Raw genomic sequence first — 20,737 nt, forward strand, 5'->3', positions numbered from 1 at the left:
TTACCATGTACCTGTCACCTCATTCACCTTTTTTAACATTTACTACTTTAGAGCTCTTGGGCCTTTCCGTTTTGTGTCAGCCATTCCTGTCTTCTTCTTTCTCCCTTTCTCTCTGCCTCTTCTCTTCCTCTCTCCCTCCTTTCCTCTTGGTATTTGTCTTAGAAGTTAGAGAATTGCCTAGCCTTTCTTTGCATTTTCCAGACCTTGGTTTTTTTTGTGGGAAAATAATTTTTTATAATTAAAAATACTTAAGATGATTATAGATGTTTGACAGGCTTATACATTTATCTGTTAGCATATACAAACCTGATTCTAAGAGTGTTCATTTTGGGTTTTTTTGGTCTTTCCATTGCCATTGATACATATTTAGTTCTATTTATTCAGATAATCCCTGGTCTCACTGCTTTTTCCCTTGCTGAAAAATTATTTAAACTCATTGTGAGAAGTATTAAAAATATCCAGGAATGTATTGATGACCAGTCTCTTAACTTTTATCAGTATTCACCTAGGTATCTGATTTATTTTGGACCAATTTGCACTAGGTGGATAGGCAAGTGGTAAATGAAATCTAGTCTGGAATATAGCAAGTGAATTATAGTAGCAGTAAAGCTGACTCATAATTTTTGATGAATAATGGTATGATTGTTTCTTCATCGATGGAAAGATAAATGAAAAAGAACACTTCATTAAGGTGGCAAAGAAAACCAAGAACCATTGGACCATTGGTTCAGGGTTTGATGAAATTGTGAAGCAGTAGTAGTGGCATCACCATAATGCAACATGTGGCCTCTTTCACCAGCAGCACCAGCAGTGTACATTTAACCTGACACAGCAAATAATAAAATGAAGTCCATTATCTCCTTTGTCAATGTTATTTTCCCATAATGATGTCAGTCCCATCTTCTCACCTTCTAAAAAGTCAAGCCATACTGCCCCTATGTGCATTTATTACATACCTTTATCCACCTAGAATATTCTTCCACCTTTCAAAATTTACTTAATAATTTAGAAGTATTTTAATTCCCTGTTCTGGCCAGATAAGAAACTTGAGTTGTCTTGTATTCCCAGGGAGCCTAATACCGTAGTAGAGATGAAGACCAAGTATAAATGAACTAGACAATTTTAGATAGTGTTAAGTGTCATGAAGAGAATAACATCAGGTGATACAGTAAGTGTGATCATGTGAAGTGCTTTCAGTGAGGGTGGCCAGGGAAGGGCTGTGTGAAGAGGTGACATGTAACTTCTGGCAAAAGGGCTGACATGTGAAGGCCTGAGACAATGTTTTTGGGTATAATGAGAGCCCGATGCAAAGGCACTCACATTGGAATGAGATTACACTGTCTGAGGAACAGCAAGGCCAGGTTGGTGAGAGGAGATGAGGTTGGAGAGATGGTGTCTGTCCAGATCCTTCCAAGTAAACATTGGAAAGAGTTGGGATTTTATCGGAAGCAGTTGGAAGTTACTGGACAATTTTAAGCAGAGTGGCGTGATCTGATATATTTTGAAAAAGAGTAGTTTCAAAGCAATTAGAGAATTGGTTGTAAAGGTTGTAAATGTCTAGGGAGGTGGGTAAGAGTTGAAGCAAGGGGATTCATGAGTAGGTTCTTGGCAATTGTTGAGATGGGAGACAATGGTGGCATGGACTGGGAATATTCTTCTAGGTTCATTTTAATTCAGTGTTCTCAGATGGCTTCAGCCTTCCCCAGTCTTCCTTTTCTCAACTGCAGTGTCTATTCTCTAAAGATACAGTGTAATATTTAATTTGTATTACTCCCATTTCCTTACCTAGGCAGCATTCTCCAAAAATAATGATTTTATTTATATTTCTGATTTCCTCAATGAAGTGTGGACATAATTGTGCCCATTTAAGAATTCATTCTTCTGGGAACCCTGGGTGGCGCAGCAGTTTAGCGCCTGCCTTTGGCCCAGGGCGTGATCCTGGAGACCTGGGATCGAATCCCACGTCGGGCTCCTGGTGCATGGAGCCTGCTTCTCCCTCTGCCTATGTCTCTGCCTCTCTCTCTCTCTCTCTGACTATCATAAATAAATACAAAATTAAAAAAAATTACATTCTTCTTACAACAGAATTTTAGTCACTGCTTTCTTGAATTTCCCAAAATATAGAAGTTCAAATAGATAATGCAGAAGAATTACTTGAAATTTACTTAAAGATTAATGATTGACATATGACTTAAAATTCACAGAAGAGGGGAAAGAAGAAAAGAAAAAGCCTACAAGTACTTTATAAGTTAGTTGAAGAGGATTTGAGGTTAGGAAATGAAACTAAAATTTAAGACATGAAAGTAACATAAATTGCCAGGGTGGAGATACTATGTTTTCAAAGAACATCAGTGGCCTTACTCATTTTTCAAGTCACACCCATAGACATATTTAAAAGTTTTTGATCTTCTTGAAGTGCAAGTATTTTTATCCACTCCCCTCCTCCAGAATATACACGATTCTTATCCACATTAACATCTGCATATAGCTTATAATGTAAACTCATAGAGAAAGATAAAAAATTTTTCTCAATCAAATGGTTGGAATACTTATTACTATTACTGTTGTAATATTTTATATTTTGTTAATAATAGGTGTCATTTAATAGAAAGTTTTAAATTGTGTATTTTTAAAAAGTTTAAAGCAAATTACTTGACAAATTTTGAAGTAACCCTCAGTAGACCATGTGAATTAGGATGTGTTCTTTCCTTTGGTCACTTACCATGTTTCCCCACTCAGCACAAGCACATACACATGACCTGGGTTTTACTGAGAGAGATTTATTCCAAGGATGTGTTTTAAATGTTTTCGACATTTAAAAAAACCCAAAGCATTTGAGACAGAAACTTCTTTTTTTTTTTAGACAATAGTTGTTTAATGAGCTGCTTGTATATACAAGAGAAGAGAATGGGCTTGATTACTCACAATCTGATGTTTGAAAAAGTATTTTTCCGAATCTTATACATTTGCATATCTAATTGCCGTGTAATCAAAACTAAGTGAACTGTAGCTGCTTGAAACTCTGAAATGAAAAGCAATCATCTGTATGGGGAGGAGGGGGATCCCACTTACATGCAAGCTAGCCTGAATATTGGCATTATAGTCTTCTTGTGTTTAATTATAGGTGTCTGACTGAGCAGTAAATGTATGCTTGTATAATAAAGAAGTGAATGTGACCCTGAAACACCAGCTTGGCTTTTTGGTAACAGTGCATTGGCTTTGAGAGAAGTTTGCATCTATTGTGTATTTTGGTGATAAGGGATTGTGCCATAATGGCTGTTAATTACCTGCTTTGTTTGATATGGAAAGTAGTAGTTCCACATTTTTCTTCTTACCAGTGGCAGCACTCAATTAAAATGTGTATTAAGCAGCTATAATGCCCTTCTTTATCTGTTGGGAAGACAGGATGTAAAGAAAAGTAACTCTTTTCCAGCTCTTTCTTGGCAGCCTTGTTTTTAGGTAAATCCCTTGAGAATAGAAAATCGTTTACCCCAAGATGTGCCCTCTATACTTCCATAGACTTTAACATTGTATTTTATTATTTTTGCTGCCTCAGAAAAGTGTTATTGAAAGAGAGATTATATTCTTAATATTCTAAAATGTCATTTGGAAGTTTTGTAGCTACTGACTACCTGAGGATTTCAGACCATTTAAAGCTCCTTTTACGTTTTAACTCCTTTCAATTTCTCAGTCTAACACATTGAAAACTCTGCTTTTTTTTTAAGTTTTCTTATTGTCAAATAAGTAAATCACCTGTTTGTTTATTTGGTAAAAATTGACCTTCCTAACTTGGGTCTTCAATCTCTAATTTGTTTTGTTTTTGTTTTTTTAAAGATTTATTTATTTATTTATTCAGAGACAGACAGAGAGAGAGAGAGAGAGAGAGAGAGAGAGGCAGAGACACAGGCAGAGGGAGAAGCAGGCTCCATGTAGGGACTCGATCCCGGATCTCCAGAATCACACCCTGGGCTGGAGGCGGTCCTAAACCACTGTACGACGGGGCTACCCGAATCTCTGTAATTTGAATATAATTAATAACCACTAAGGTCTGCTGTAAAGAGATTGCAGGTAATATATGTAGAGGATATAAAAGCATACATATATCCTGTATGCCGTTAGATGTTGCTCTACTACGTGCCAGTTCTTTTACTGTTTGTCTCTCCAATATTTTTCTTTTAAAAAAAGTATTTATAAATATAGTAAATTGCAATATGCATGTTTTTCTGTGCTCTGCCTGCTGTCATGCACTCTCAGCCAATGAATGCCAGTATAGCGGATCACACATTTCTCAGTGAGCATAGTGCATCATACTCTAATACTGTCAGCCACTTGAGTGTTTTACATTGTATGGAGTTTAATCTGCTCTGATCTCTCTGCCACTTGTTTTTTGTCCTTGAAATTGGTTTTGACCTACAATGGCTGATAAAAGATGTGTAAATTACAGTTCTGGATAGTCTACTGAATGAGAAAATAAGAACTTTAATGAGAATTTTGAATTTTGGGTATTTTCAGGATAAAAAACTAACAGAGGCTAAGGGTCAGCAGGGATAAGTATGTGTCCTAGGAGAATTGAATTGACCAAGAATAGCTGGAAGAAACAGAATTTGGAAAATACTGAATCATTAATATTAGTCAAAATGGGAGAAGTAGAAATACATTTACAGTGTTTTAATAAATACAGTGTAAAAATTAAATTTAAAAACAATGAATGTACTGTGCTATCACAGCCTATATAGAATTTAGGGTTCTGAGAAGATTTATTGTATGTGTGTATATACACATATATATATAATATGCAGGTACATATATATGTATACATATGTATATATGTTTATTGTGTGTGTGTATATAGCTTGATGTGTTAAAGATTTTTATTTTTTATTTATTCAAGAGAAGCAGAGAGAGTGTGAGTGAGGGAGGAACAGAGGGAGAAAGAGAAGCAGATTCCTAGCTGAGCTGGGATTCCCAACTGGGGAGTGGATCCTAGGACCCTAAAATCATAACCTGAGCAGCTCAACTGACTGAGCCACGCAGGCACCCCTAAGCTTCTTAAAATTTTAAAGAAAACAATTTTCTGTCATTCCTGAAATATTTATATTGTTTACTGTTAAGGTATGGAAGTAGGGTAGAGATGATTGATACATAAAAATTTCTTAAGTTTCACTTTGGAAATACATGGGTTAAATAGGAATTATTTAATAGAAATCTAATCTTGTGCATTTTTTGGAGACCCTCAGTAAATACTTCTGCAACTTGCTAAGCATACATATATAAATCTAAAGTTGCTTTTTGATAATTTAAACTCTGAGAGAGCAGGTTCGGCCTAGGACTGACCAATGTTATGATAAAGATTCAGGGTTGGACATTATAAAATATTAAGCACTTGATGAAACTATAACTATGATTTCTTTAAGAATTCCTGAAATTTTTGCCTTCTTACAGTTTTTCTGCTTAAAAAAGAACACCGTATTTTGAATCTAATAGAAAAATAATGATTAGGGTGAACTTGAAATATATATATTGTTGTCATTTTAAATGTAATTTATACATGAGCTCACTAATTTTCCCTTTCCTTTTCAAAAGCTTAATATTTCTGAATCCAAACATTTACTCTAAAGCTTCATTTGGAAAACACTGCTCATCTCTCTCTACCCTCTGAAAATCCTTTTGCCTAATTATTTTAGAAAAAAGTTTTGCATTTTAATAAACTTTATTAATTGAGATCAAGTTATCAGAGAGATGTCAACTTTTTCTTGTGAGGTTTCCCAATTTAAGTGACATTTTTGTTGTGGTATAATGCATGTTTTTGAAATGTTATTTTATAAAAGTAAGTAATTGGGGGATCAGTTGGTAAAATCTGAGTAATTAAGAATTTTATGGTTAAAAAATATTTCTAAATTTTGTGAAGGACATCTATGGCCACAGGATATTTCATTGTATAAATGAAGAAGAGTACCCTTTTAAATCACATGCTTTGTGATCTCTAAAAGAACTGAATGAGTCTTCTGCTTTAGTCCTTATCTACAACTGTGTGTTTTTGGTTCACAAGGAAAAATTCACACACATTAGCCAACACTAGCACTGGACAGTATAAATCTGAAAATATAGTACTGAAAGAATTAAAATTATTATGAAATAGAAAATGAATTCAACAGTAGAAATGAACAGCTCCTGTTAATAACTGGAATATAAGACATTAAGGGGAAGCATTGAGCATTCCTGAGTATTTGTGATGTGCCAGGCAATGTGCATATTCCAGAGAGTTCTCAATCTGAAAAACACTGTAATCAAACACAAAGTATGTTAAGTGCTAGAATGGAGATACAGATTAGTATGGGATCAATGGGGTATAAAACAACTAACTTCATTTTTATATATTGTTAAAGACTTAGAAAGGATTTGAAAAGTCCAAATAGGATCTAAAACATGGATTAAGCAGTTCTGGAATGATTAAGGGCAAGATGGACAGGAAATTGACTCAGCATGAGTAATGGGAATTGGAGCCAATTTCACAGAACTAAACTGGGCTTTGGGGTGGGCTGTATCATGTGTGAATAGAGGGTAAGTGCTGTGACTGCCACCTAGGAAATATTTCTAGTGGCAAGAGGAAAGAGAGAGTATTGTTAATATAACCAGGGCCAAGCTGTCTGCTGTTTTTGGATACTGGATTATCACTACCCCTCTGAAAGAAAGAGCTTTGAAGTAAGAACTTCAGGCCTCCTGCTTCCAGTAATGGATAAATAGATTACTGTCAGACTGACTCACCTGCAGAAAGCCACTCTAGAATACATATATAATAGAAAGCTACCCCTTGTATTATACAAGGCTACTCCAAGGCACTAGGGAATGAATACAAGCAGAGTTTACAGGAGGGAAGATTATATTGTGCCTGACTTTTTTTTAACCTGGGGTCAAGCACAGTATGTGGCATTAATTCTAATTTAGGGGAAATCCCTATTGTTGGGAAAGGGGAATCCAAGAAGGAAAAGAGACAGGAGAAGAAATCCCCAAATTCTTGCTGACCCCTGAATTAACTAACACATGTAGAACAGACTTAAAGGATCTCTGCTAAAGGTCTGAACTGAGACCAGAGTTAGCACCCAAGGAACAAAGTTTGCAGTTCTGAATAGAATTAAGACAGTTGCCTATTAAAATAAAAATAAATCTTCAAAAGAAGAACAAAACCTAGAATCAGCATATAGTTTAGAAGTAAACCTTGAAGATCGCATTTTCAAAAGACAGTCAACTGATCCCAGCCTCTAGATGTTGAAACTAACAAGACATGTATTTTAAAGTAGCTGCTACAATAATTCTCATAAAGTAAGACAAAATACAAAAAGAAAATATTTATTAGAGAAATAGAAACAATAAAGAACATCAAGTGGGAATTCTAGAACTGAAAAGAGTATCTAAAATAAAAAATTACTGAGTGGCTTTAACTGCTAAGAAAGGAATAGGCAGGTTTGAAGACTGAACAGAGCAATAGCAACTTGTAAATACCAGGGAGAGGAAAAAATTGACATAAAGCAAATAACATGTCAAAGGTCTATCTAACGTAATGTGTAATTGGAGTTCTGCAAAGAAGAGTGAGCAAATGAAACAAAAATAATTGAAGAGGCAATGGCAAAAGATCTTACAAATTTGTTGAAAGACATCGGTCTACAAATTCAAGATGCTTATCACACAGCAATTAGAATGAACACAAAGGAAGCAACAATGTAGCATGTTGGAGCTAAACTATTTGAAACCTTAAAGCAGCAAGATAAAAATTAAACATTACATACAGAGAGCAATGATACAGTTAACAGCTGACTTCATAGAAAGTGTAGAGCAGAAGAGAGTAAAATGTTTTTTAAATTCCAAAAGAAAAAAACTGTCAACCCCAAATTCTATAACCATTGAAAATATCTTCAACTGAAGATGAAAATAAAGCCATTTGAAATAAAAGATAACTAAGAGAATTTGTTACCAATAGACCTGCATAGTGGTAAAGATAGAGGAATTTTTCAAATTTAAGATAAACAAGAGCAGGTAGAAAGCTAGTTACTCAGAACTGAACACCAGGAATGGTAAAAAGACTTTTATATTGAGGAGGGAATGGGTCTTTTTAGTTTCTTTCTGATATACATAACTTTTTAAAAATTTATTTATTCATGAGAGACACAGAGAAAGAGCGAGGCAGAGACACAGGCAGAGGGAGAAGCAGGCTCCGTGCAGGGAGCAGGACATGGAACTCGATCCTGGATCTCCAGGATTATGCCCTGGACTGAAGGTGGCGCTAAAATGCTGAGCCACTAGGGCTGCCCTACACATAAATATTTAAAGAAAAAAATAGCATCATCCTATGGAATTTTACACTTATGTATGTGTAAACATGGACCTAACATGGTGGTAACAAATTTCAGCATATTGTGTGAAGTTATAAAATGTTAATCATAAGTTGACCTTGAGAAGTTAAAGATTTATATTATAGCCCTCACAGCCGCCACTGAAAATATAATGCAAATGAGGACAGATAAAAATACCCTGAGGAAAACGAAAGTGGAATTTTAAAAATATATTGAAATAGTGTATTTTTAAAAATTGGGAAGGGAAGCAGAGGAACAAAAACAGAGGCTACAAATAGAAAGCTAATAATAAAGTTGGTAGATGATCCAAACCTAATTTTATCAATAATTTCATTAAATACCAGCAAAGAAACACCCCTATAAAAATGCAAAGGTTGTCAAAATGGGTTGAAAAAAACTAAGACATAGCTATGAAGTATATAGCTATTCTAAACTATTCAGTTTCTGAAGAAGAAAAAAACACTGAATAGTAAAATAGAAGTAGATTGAAAGTAAACAGGTGGAAAAAGATACAGCAAGAGGAGGTGCGTCTTGGTAGTTCAGTAGATTGAGCATCCGACTCTTGGATGTAGCTTGTGTCCTGATCTCATGGCTCCTGGGATTGAACCCCATGTCAGGCTCCCCCCACTCAGCAGGAATCTGCTTGGACATTCTCTTCCCCCTATTCTTGTGCATGTGTGCTCATTTTCTTTCTCAAATAAATGAATCTTTTAAAAAGTATAGCAAGAAAACAGTAAGCAGAAGGTTAAAGTGACTATATTATAATATCAGATAAAATAGATTTCAAGAGAAAGACTCATATTTTCATAATGATAAAATTCAATTTTATCAGAAAGCCCTAAAAGTAATCATAAATGTTTATTGCTTATTTACTTACTACAGTGCCACTTGCTATATAAAACAAGCTCTGAACATTAGTATTAACCACCTTGATCTTAATGGTGTTTATAAAACATTACAGCTGACAACTGATTGAACATCATGCATTCATCAGTATAAAATATTTGCTAGACCACAAGGTAGAATGTTTGAAATTCTGCAGAGGATAAGCTCTCACCGAAATGGAATTATTCTCAAATATTTGGAAATTGAACAACACACTTCTGTATAGGCCATTGCTTAAGAGATGTCACAAGAAAAATTAGAAGGTATTTTTAACTAAAATGGCAGTGAAAATAGAACATAAAATTTGTGAGATGATGCTAAAGCAGTGTTTATGGGGAATTTATATCTATAAATGTTAATATTTTAAAGAACCTAAATCAGTTATCTAATTTTCTTCTTCATAGGGGACATCATTATGGATCCTACAGACATTAAGAAGCTTCTAGGGGAATATTCTGAGCAACTATAAGCCAATAAATTTGACAACTTAGATGAAAAAGCTTTGGAAGATACGGTGTTACAGTGAAGTAACAGAAAACTCGAATAGCCTATAATGATTAAAAAAGCTGAATTTGTAGTAAAAACTACTACCCCACAAAAATAGGTGAAGTTTTTAAGAAACAGTGTGAATCTATGAAGTCTTTCATGAGAGATATGAGAAGGAAATACTTTGTTTTACTTCAGTTACCATAAATTAGTAATCAGCATTGCCATGGCACCACCAGGAAAAGAAGGGTCAGTTCCTCATAGATGTAGAAATTGCTGATAAAATTTTAGCAAATTTAATACAGTGATATACAAAAAGGATAGTACATCACTATCAAATGGGATATACCTTGGCAATGCAAGGTTAGGATGACATCTAAGAATTTAGATGATAAATCAATAGAATAAAGGTTAAAAAGTATATGATTATTTCAAGAGATGCATAAAGAAGTATTGGACAAAATTTTATGATAAAATCTACCAAACTTAAAATTAAGGGAACTTCCTCAATTTGATAAAGGCCAATACTATTGGTGAGATAGGTGAAAATGAAAATATCTATAGCAATGTCATACTCTGCAGTAACAGACTCTGTGCATTTCTCCTAAGATAGTGACTGAGCCGAGGGTGTTTGCTTTCTCCATTTCTACTCCAGGTGGTACTAAACTTCTTAGCAAGTGTAATAAACCAAAAAGGAAATTAAAAAATGGTATGCATATTGGGAAGAAGAAGTAAGTAATACTATTAGCAGATTTCCTGATTGCTTATATAGAAAGTTCGAAGTCATTTTTAAGATTAGTCTAACAAGAGATCATGGTCTTAAATTTATATAAACCAAATAGCATAGGTTGAAAATGCATGTAAAGTAAAACTTATCAGAACTAAAAGGAGAAGAATTCATATCCACAGCCATAATTTTAATGTAATTCTAAGTAACTGTTAAAACAAGCAGATAAAAAGTAAGAATGTAGAGGATCTGAACAACACAACTAGCAGATTTGACTTAATCAACAACGAAAAAAGAACATTGTACCCAACAGTGGCATAATTCATTCTTTTAAAATGTATGTGAAATTGTTTGCCAAATTGTGTGCTGGCCAATAAAGAAAGAAAGCCTCAGCAAAGTTCAGAAGTCTGAAATAATTTATCGTGCTCTTTAATCACAATGGAATTGAGCTGGAAATCACCTAGAAATTAAAGATTAGATGCTGGCCATAAATGAGATGTGCATTGTAACTTAAGGATCCGGAAAGAGCAGTAAAGTAGATGAAAGTGAAGGAAAAGAAGAACAAAATTTAATATATAGTAAAGGTGCTGAAAGTTGATGGTTCACAAAAGTAAAAAGCTATTTCTTTGAAAATTCACTTAAATAAGGATAAAACAGATTAGAAAAAAAGGCAGAACTAATTTGATGTCATTAAATGCAGCACTGTTATGTACCACCAAGGTGACAAAAACAACCAAATAAATTGACAGGAAGTTCGTTATTCACGTAAAATTTGTATTTATATAGAGACTTACTTATTCTGTCTTTTCATTATATTATGTGATATGTGTTAAAAGGAAAATATCAGTGAAATCAGTTAATTTCTAATAACTTCCCAGATAGTTTTATTACCATTTTCCTACCATATATTTTATTCATGTTTTATTCATGTTTTTCCTACCAGTTTTATTCATGTTTTTCCTACCATATATACTCTAACCAGGAAAGTTGGTGTAGCTTTTTTTTTTTTAAAGGAGTGCTTTATTAGTCCCTACGTTCTTTTTTTGCCCAAGGCATTGCAAGTTTAATACGTATCTTTGTTAAGAAAGGTAAAGGATCTGAAATTTTTATCTTCCTTATAAGCTAACAGAATAACTTACCACCACAGTTTTAAGGATGTTGGTGGAAGACCTGAGACTTCCCAGATCAGAGAGCAATGTACATGTGTCAATTAGTTACTGGGGCTCAGGGAATCCGTGCAAATATGCTGATACTCTTGAGTCAGTGGACTGCATTGCTGAAGAGGAACCAGGGCCAACGTCCCAGCTCTTGTGGACAAGCAGCAGACAATACAGTTTCCTACCTCAGGGGAGTAAGCAATAATATGTAGTCTCCTTGAGCTGTTTAGTTAGTTGCCTAGGTGGCTGACTACAGAAGCTGCTCAGTTAGATGAGATAAACCAGCCTCGCATTCTGGCACACCTGTGAGAACATGCAGTAATGCTCAAGGCTTGTTGCAGACTGCCAGTCCAAAAGTAGTTAGGCAGGGACAGCTCTGTACTGCTGCTGCCTAGCATTTACAGTATTAGTAAGACACTTCAAAGATGTTAAAATATTTTTAAGGAAATACCTGATAATAGATGACATACTATAAGTAAATACTAAGAATGGAAATGAAAACCAAATAAGAACTACTGGAGATATTTTTTTAAATCATGGAAAATGCAGTGAACAACTTCAAAGCTAGAAATTTGAAAACTTCTGTAACTTTAATTCCATATTTTACAGATGCTAGTTTCTGAATCAATTTTTATAGTCAAAATCTAACAAGGAATGCTTTTTTTTTCTTACTAGAGAATAATAAAACTGTGTGGAACTGAATTAAGAATTTTTTGAGGTGTTAAAACTGATCAGTGGGACAGTTCTAAAAGGAAAGTCTAAAACAAAATGGAGGGGTGCCTTGAGTGCATTTGATTACTATCATTTGATTAATTGTTTATATTACTGAGGAGCAGCAGGTAAGCCAGTGGAATTAGAACTATTTTTAATGTAATGTGTATATGTATATTGTAGAAAGAAGGGGCAGACATAGAGGAAGAGCAAATGAAGTGTGGGAGGAATAGCCTTTCAATAAGTGATGTTAGGATAATTGAGTTTGCATATTGTAAAAAAATTCCAAATGAATTAAACACCTAAAATTGAAGAGAAAAAACTTAACCAATGAAAGAAATTTGTAGGAGAATATATTTGTGACTTTAGAGTAAGGAAGGATTGCTGACTAGAAAACTCATAAAGGAAGGACAATAGATATGTCTACTTTGAAAAAATAATCTTGTTCTGTGAAAGACACTGTAAGCTGTTAGAAAACAAGGCACACCAAGGGTTTATATTTAGAACATATAAAGAATTCATTCAAAAACAAAAAGAAGACCATAGATCCAATAGAATGAATACATGAAAAAGTGCTTTACTTTATTAATACTCAGGGGAATGCACATCATAATGACAGTAATGTACTACTTGACACCCGTTTTGTTGTCAAAATAAAAATACTACCTAGGTCTGACATATGGAGAAACATAATTCCCATGCAGTGAAATCGAGAGTATAAATTGGTACAGCAACCTTAGAGAGCAGTTGGCAGTGTCCATTGATTGTGGGAGTTTTTATTTATTTTTATTAAAGATCTTGTCTATGAAAATTGCACTATTTATCAGTTCCTTAAGAAACTCTTGATATATCCAGAAGATAGATAAGAGAATGTTCACTACAGCATTGTTTATAATAATAAACTGTTGGGAACAGCATAAATAGCCATTAATGGGGAGATAGAAATTCTGGTCTCTTCATGCAGTGGAATGTTATGTGGTGATGAAAAGGAATACATTTGATCAAATACACTTGATTCAGTATATACTAAGTCTTGAAATTGTGATGTTCAAAAAAGGGCCCAATTTTTAATTATTATTCTAGATACTCTTCAGTGTTTAAAAATATTAATGTATTCATTATACATAGAATAATTTGAAAAGGGAACATTATCCCAAGGTGATACGGTGACACAGCATTCTGTTTGTGAGATAGAGTTTCAAGAGATATTATGTCTAATTTATTAAACTATCAGGAGGCACTTTAAATATTGAATACTTTTTTTTTTTGGAGAGCATAGGTAGTTACTGTTTTCTACTTAAAGTACAAAATTAGTCTAGCAGTTGATTGTTCATAAGTAACCAAAACTTTTCACTTTTCACTTTTTACCTTTCTCAAATTTGTCACCTCATTACAATAATATGTTCATTTATATAGGGTATTATTTTCAAATGCTGTCTTTTCATGATTATATTGTAAGTACAGTTGTATTCTGGGATGTTAGTGTAAAAATGAGGTTAATATCTTTCTGTGGTTTATTAATATCTTAAGAGTACAGACTATTTGTAGAAATTTAAAAATATATATGCATACCCACAACATGCATAGTACACATGTGCATTCTACTCTGTTGTTAGCAACTTAATAATATGAAGGTCTTTTTGGATAAAATGGAGGATTTCTAAAAAATCCATCATAAAGTATTTGTTACATCTAGTTAAATTGGGGGTTTGTGGCCTTTTTCAATGTGCCCTTAATACTTTGATGACATTTCATGAAGGCTTTTCATTTTCCCTGTCTTAACTACTCTCCTCCATGTTTACTGAATAAGGATTAATCCAATGTGTTTATTAAAGAAGTTATTTTTTTCATAACAAAATGAATACTTTTTTTCTTAGCAGTGTGGATTTGATGCAACTTATTTGACATTCTGGAATAGATTTTAATTTATTTAGCCTAAAAATACTCTTAAACATGAATACATTGGCAAGGTTAGGTTAGTCTCTTTCATCCATGCCATAATTACGGCTTTAGTGGCTTAATGGTATTCTTTTATTTTTATTTTATAACTTTTAGGTGAAACTTTAATGGTAAGTGTACAAGTCAGTGTTCAACCAAAGAAGTAGCAGCAGGATACACACGTGGGCTTATGAGGAACATTACGCAGTTGTGTCTTCTCCTATTTATGGTCATTCAGAACAGGCAGTAAAGAAGATCCAAAGGGAATAGAGTGCATTTGACAGTCAGAAAACTCCAAAGAGAAGGGAAGTATTTAGACTCCTTGGTGTTGGAAGTATACTGACTTTAAAGAAGGACTTATCCCTGTTTTAGAGGTTCCAACTGAATAACTGTGGCCCACCCAGGATAATATCCCCCGTGAGTAAATTCAGCTGGTTAGGGACTTTATTACATCTACAAAATCTTTTTCACAGCAGCAACTAAATTAGCATTTGGTTGAATAGCTGGGAGAATGCTAAAAAAATGGCCATTGCCTCCTTTTTGTCTTCCAGCTTTTAGGAAGGAATATTTCTTATCGCTCATCCTCACTGGTAACACACAGAATAGAATTCTGGCAACTGGAGTTCAGCATAGCCCAATTGACACACACAAAAACTAATTTTTCTCCTTAAATAGTAGCTTCCTTTTGATTTTGATTTTGGATACTAAAGGATAATTTCACTGATGAACAAGAGATATAAATTTGGATATTATTAGAAGATATATAGCTACTTCTAGGAGGTTAAGATCAATTGGGAATCACGTGGTCCATTTTTGGTCTATATTCTATGTGTATATTAACAGATAGGTTTACTTGTTCCTACCCACCTAGTTCTTTATTTTCCTCCCTTGCATCAGTTTCCATGTTTAGTTATATACATACTTTTTACATTTAATATGAAGAAAAGTGGGTATTCACAGGGTTTTTATGTGAGCAAGATTCCAATTTATTACAATTCAAGAAATCTAAGAGAGATCTTATTCTCGTCTTACGTGAGAAAGAACTATAGCAGCTGACTAGGGAAATATCATTTTCCGTTTTCCCGGAAAATGACAGGTCACATCAATTGAAAACTAGTTAATTTGTTTCTTGATTGTTTTATCCAATAGACATTTTTAAAAAATTTCCTTTGTGGCCAGGAATATGCTAAGTTCTAAAGATACAGTTAAATTTAAGATAACAGGGCCTGCCCTTTTATAGGCAAACTGGACAGGTACAGATTTTAATTAGAAGAAGCTCAGTTAAACAAGGTTAGATGATACTGGTTTTCCTTAGTTCTTAGTTTTGTTCCAGTTGTGGGTATAACTTAGAGGAGGCCACAGACTTTAAAGTTTTGAGGTTTCCTAGGTAAGTTTATCAGAATTACTACAAACCATTTGAATATTTTAAGGAAGAGAGTGTTTTGTACTTTACCGGGAGAAGGTCTTTATTCTGGTTGTTGATATTAAAGGATAGTTTATTGATGGGCAAAGGTTGTATATGTAGATAAATTCTTTGCTGTTTATGGGCTGCAGATTTTGATGATTAGGGTTCCATTTATTGTGTAATAGTTTCTACTAACTGCTTAAAATAAAATAAATTATTCTTTCAGCATTTAGAATAAAAAGCCCTGTTTTTCAAAATTAATTTGATTTATAAGTTCTCTCCCCCCACCCCCACCCCTCACCCCTAATAGAAGGTCAATTTTTTATTTGGCAAGAAGACCTGGCATGGTAAGCCTAGGAAGGCCACAACTTTATAGCTCTCCCAAATACAGTAAGTGTTCACAGAGGCTTGCTTTTTTTTTTTTTTCCCCCTTTGGAAATATTTTATTTGTTTGTTTGAGAGAGAGAGCACATGCACTTGTGAGCAGGAGAAGGGGTTAGGGAGAAAGAATCTCAAATGACTCCACCCTGTGTGCAGAGGCCCAGGTGCGGCTTGATCTCAGGACCCTGAGATCATTATGTGAGCTGAAATCAAGAGTTGGATGCTCAACCAACTGAGCCACTTAGGCGACCCTGAGGCTTACATTTCTTATGGCTGTGTGAATTTACTTGTTTAATTAGTTTTTAATCCTTTCTTTAAAGAGTAGCATGGAAGTAGTCTCCAGGTTTTTTTTTTACTAGGAAGATGTATTCTTAAACTTTCTACTCTTTAGAGAGCTAAGCTAGAGTTAGTGTATGGAGTTAGGGTCATCAAACATGGTATTTTCTCTTATTTCATTAAATTAACATCTGAGTGTGAAGAATATCCTAAGAAATAAATGGGGCAAGAATCCTTATCTTTTTAAAAAAATATTTATTTAAATTAAGTTTGCCAACATATAGCATAACACCCAGTGCTCATCACATCACATGCCTCCCTTATACCCGTCACCTATTCCCCTTTCTGCAACCCTTTTTTTTGTTTCCCAGAGTTAGGAGTCTTATGGTTTGTCCTACTCTGATTTTTCCCCAGTTTCCCTCCTTTCCCTTATAGTCCCTGTCACTATTTCTTATATTCTACATACAAGTAAAACCATATGATAATTGTCTTTCACCAAAGAAACCTAATATTAAGTAGAATCTTAACTAATCCATACTGGAAATGAAGAGATGAGATCTGTATACTTAAAGAGTTGTCTTATAAAAATATATCGTTAGTAAGAATCAGATGACTAGGACTGTTAGAGAAGTTCAAAACGAAAGAGCTTCTGAGACAGCTTGTCAAAAATGGGCCTCAGAGATACTTCCACATTTTATATGGACATGGAAAAAGAATAAATAGATTTAGTGAGGATGCTTCCAGTGTGGCATAGTGCAGAGGACATGAGAAAAAGAGTCAGACTTGTATTTATGTTCTGGATCTTTTACTCACTGGTTAAGGACTTGAGAAAAGTTACTTTCTCTGAGATTTAGTCATCTAATCTGTAAAATAAGGTTAATCAGCTCTACCATTCATGATTAGTAAATACGAAAGGATTATCTTTAGTATTTTTTATATTGATTGTTTTGTAATATAAGCAGTTGATACTTAGGTGTATGATACTCATTTTCAAAGAGATGTTTTCTTTAATTATAATGATTATTAACATTATTTAAATTGAGCCTCATCCTCAGAATTAAACACAGTAATTATTAATGGTAGCTTAATTCATAAACATTACAATGATTTCATGTTGTTGTTACAAAATTTGTTTGATACCTCAGAAAATTTTTCCATTGCCTTCATATTTCAGTTAGATGGAGAATAGCATCTGTTACATCTGTTCCCTAATTAGCTGAGAGGAAATGGAGCAGTTATTCTGAAAGAGTGGACTTGGGTGTCTTGTCTAAGCGCATATCTTGTTGTAGGTAAGGAAAGTCTTTAATCACTGGTGGATAAATGGTGCACCATTCCTTGGTTACTGAGAAAACTTCCTTGATCACTGATGAAACGTATTTTAAAGCTGTTAATTAAGACTTTGAAGCAAATAATAACTTTGTGATTATATAGCTCTAGTGATGCCAGTGGATAACAGGGAGAGGAGTTTAAGAATTGCACTTTAAGTTCACATCTCTGAAACTTGTGTCTGATCAAAATGATTTCTAATAGAGAAAACAAAACCTAGATTCTCTGAACTTTTTTATTCTGTTGAGAGATCGTGCCTTTCTTTGGTGATATAGTTGAATTCTCAGGGAATTACAGTAGAGTCTAAAAATAACAATAGAATGTTTAGAATTTAAAATTATATTGGATAATGTATAAAATATTATAAAAAGTGACAGTTTGTACAGTAAAGAGTTATGAGTGTAACAGGTCAGGTTTTAGCAAATAGATTGGGAATTTTTAAAAACAGTTTTTAGGGAAATTAAATATATTGACTGCCAGTTCATGAAGGAAGGCATCATACAGCTTATTTTTACTTACTAAAATGCCTGCAGAGTAGCATTTAATAAAAAAAAAAACCAAAAGATAACAGTTCCTATTTTTACCGTTTTTGTTTGATCACCGTCTATTTGATGCAAGTGTTTGAAGGTACTGTTAGCTGTTGTTTCCACTTTACCTGTATTCAGACTATTGCTGTTGCAGTCATGCTAACATAACATCATTGAAGAATAATTGTTTTTAATGTTTTCAGTTCATTCACATCTTTGAATGTACATGTCAGTCTTACTCTGGATCAGTCATTTTTCACTAGTACCCACAGGAAGTAAAAACTACTCAGTATCTTTAAGAGAAAAGGGAAAAATTGCATTGCATAATACACTGCTACGTTAGCTATCACTTTTATGGTTATATTTTGCTGATCAAATTATCTTGAAGATGTATTAGAAAGGTATCACTTTTTATAGTCATAATTTGTTAGCCACATTTTAATAAAAGATTAGAAGAAAAGTCTTGGATTTTATAGGTTTTGGACGAGAGAGACAGTGTAATAGGAGAATTGTAGACCTGGAGAACCCTGAATTCACCTAGTTCTTCTAGTGAGCTAAAGGTATGCTTGCTTTTTATCCTCTGAGAAGTCTAGATATGTGAAATAAGTTAACATTTTGGAATTATCAGGAAAAGAAGGGACTCTGCTTATAATAACCATTAACATTAACCATTTAGGCAACCCAGTATTATACTTTTGATCATCGGACATCATATCATCTATTAACCAGAAATTAGAAGTATGCTATTCATAGTATTTATACCTGCTACTACCTGGCTGTGCATTATAACTCTCTGTAGAGCTTTTCAAAATACAGATGCTTCTGACCCATTCCTATGATAATCTCTGGGGTGTGTTTTGGATACCTATCCATATTTTTTTTAGTTGAAATCAGGAGGATAATTTTAAGATACTTAAATGTACCAAATAATCATCACTGTTAGAAATATTTTAGATGACAAACAGAATGGTGCCTGGGTGGCTTATTCCATTAAATGTCTGCCTTTGGCTCAGGTCATGATCTCAGGGTTTTGGGATAGCGGGGAGTCTGCTTGTCCCTCTGCCCCTCCCCCTGCTCGGGCTCTCTCTCACTCTCTCTCTCAGATAAATTAATTCCTGTAAAAGAAGAAACACTATTAACCTTACATTGGTTTGATTTACTTTTATTGATGGTTGGTTAACATGATGACAGGCAGTGGAATTCATATTAGTTGGAAAGTCCTCTTTTAAGGAAAACCCAGGAGGGGAGCAGGGATACTAGGAGTTACATAGTAAAAGTGTTAGGCACTGTGAACTTGGTCACTGCCTCATTCTTTCTTTCTTAATCCTTGCAACCTTGTGCCCTTTTCAAATGAAGAAATGAAATTTCAGGAGGCAGTTGATTGATGTAGGTTATACAGTAAAAGAAGTCTAGTATGCACTTCTATAGCCCTGTGAATTTCGGTGTCTGTCACTCAACTGCGAGTAAATAGTTATTTTCTTATTGCTTATTTCATGTCTGCCTTCCTTGCCTAGCTTGTGAGTTCCTTCAGGGCTTGTATGTTTGTTTACTTAGATGTCATAAACCATGTTTACTAGAAAAATGCTTTCTGTTTTAGTAGAAAACTCAAGTATTTACTAAGTAAATAAATGAATATATGAATGAGTTGCTCAGGGTTCCAGAGATAACTAAAATATGCTACTGAAATAAGACTGCCATTTGGTCTTCGTTCTTTCCTTGCTGTATTATGTACCCTGTTCACTTTTTTGAGGTAGGTAATGAGGAGAGAACTTCTTGTTTGTTGCCTTTCTACGTAACATATTCCTTTTATTCTCTATTTTCCAGTGTCCAAATGCTGATTTAGGGTTTGGAGCATACTTAACATTCCAGTTACTGTTAGTAAATATGAATACTTGGTAGGTGCTCAGGACGATGGAATGTAAAACAATTAATTTTAAGTCATACTGCTTTTTTCCTTATGAGGATCTTGAAATTCAGTTAATGACAGTAGAGCTCTGCAGTTAGGCATCTCTGTATTAGAGACTATTGTGGTTTTGACACTGCTTATCGCTGATGGGTTCAAGATTACCTGAAGGAGGCTGTGAATTCATATTTGGGCAATATGATGCTATAAATATCCACAGTGGCATTAGATTGGACAGACAGGACATTGCAGAGTAACAACTATAAATAGTAGAGCTGCTTTTCATTTTCTGTCTTGTTGTCCTCAAGAACTGTATAACCTATCAAACCATGTGCTCTTGCTCTCTTATATTTTGGAAAATTTAATTATATAACATTAGGCTCTGATCTTTGGCTTCAAGAAATGAGGCAGGCCATAGCTATATGTGGATCCTTCATGATAACCCTTATTTTCCTGTGATTGTAGTTTATTCATTTGATTCATCTTTTTATTTTGTGTATGTGCTTTTACTTCAATTACATGTTTAGTGTATTTATATTTAATCACAGCAGGCAGGTGTAGAATATTCTGTTTTGGTATTTCCTAGTTGATATTTTTCTTGATACATCTTAAATTGAAATTTTTAGGTATTATTTTCCCTAACCCATGTAGAAAAAGTACACATGTA

The 20,737-nt window shown here is 34.1% G+C and overlaps 1 protein-coding gene and 1 long non-coding RNA gene across 10 annotated transcripts in view; both read left to right on the forward strand.

The window, feature by feature from the left end:
• QKI (QKI, KH domain containing RNA binding) overlaps positions 1-20,737 on the forward strand; it is a 160,821-nt gene that overhangs the window by 80,058 nt on the left and 60,026 nt on the right. The gene's annotated exons all lie outside the window — the stretch shown is intronic.
• LOC144314846 (uncharacterized) lies at positions 1,919-12,912 on the forward strand. The gene is made up of 3 exons (XR_013380713.1): positions 1,919-4,068; positions 9,638-9,968; positions 12,279-12,912. It is a non-coding gene; the product is annotated as an uncharacterized LOC144314846 (long non-coding RNA).

Source organism: Canis aureus, chromosome 1, assembly GCF_053574225.1.
Source record: "Canis aureus isolate CA01 chromosome 1, VMU_Caureus_v.1.0, whole genome shotgun sequence".
NCBI classification, from domain to species: domain Eukaryota; kingdom Metazoa; phylum Chordata; class Mammalia; order Carnivora; family Canidae; genus Canis; species Canis aureus.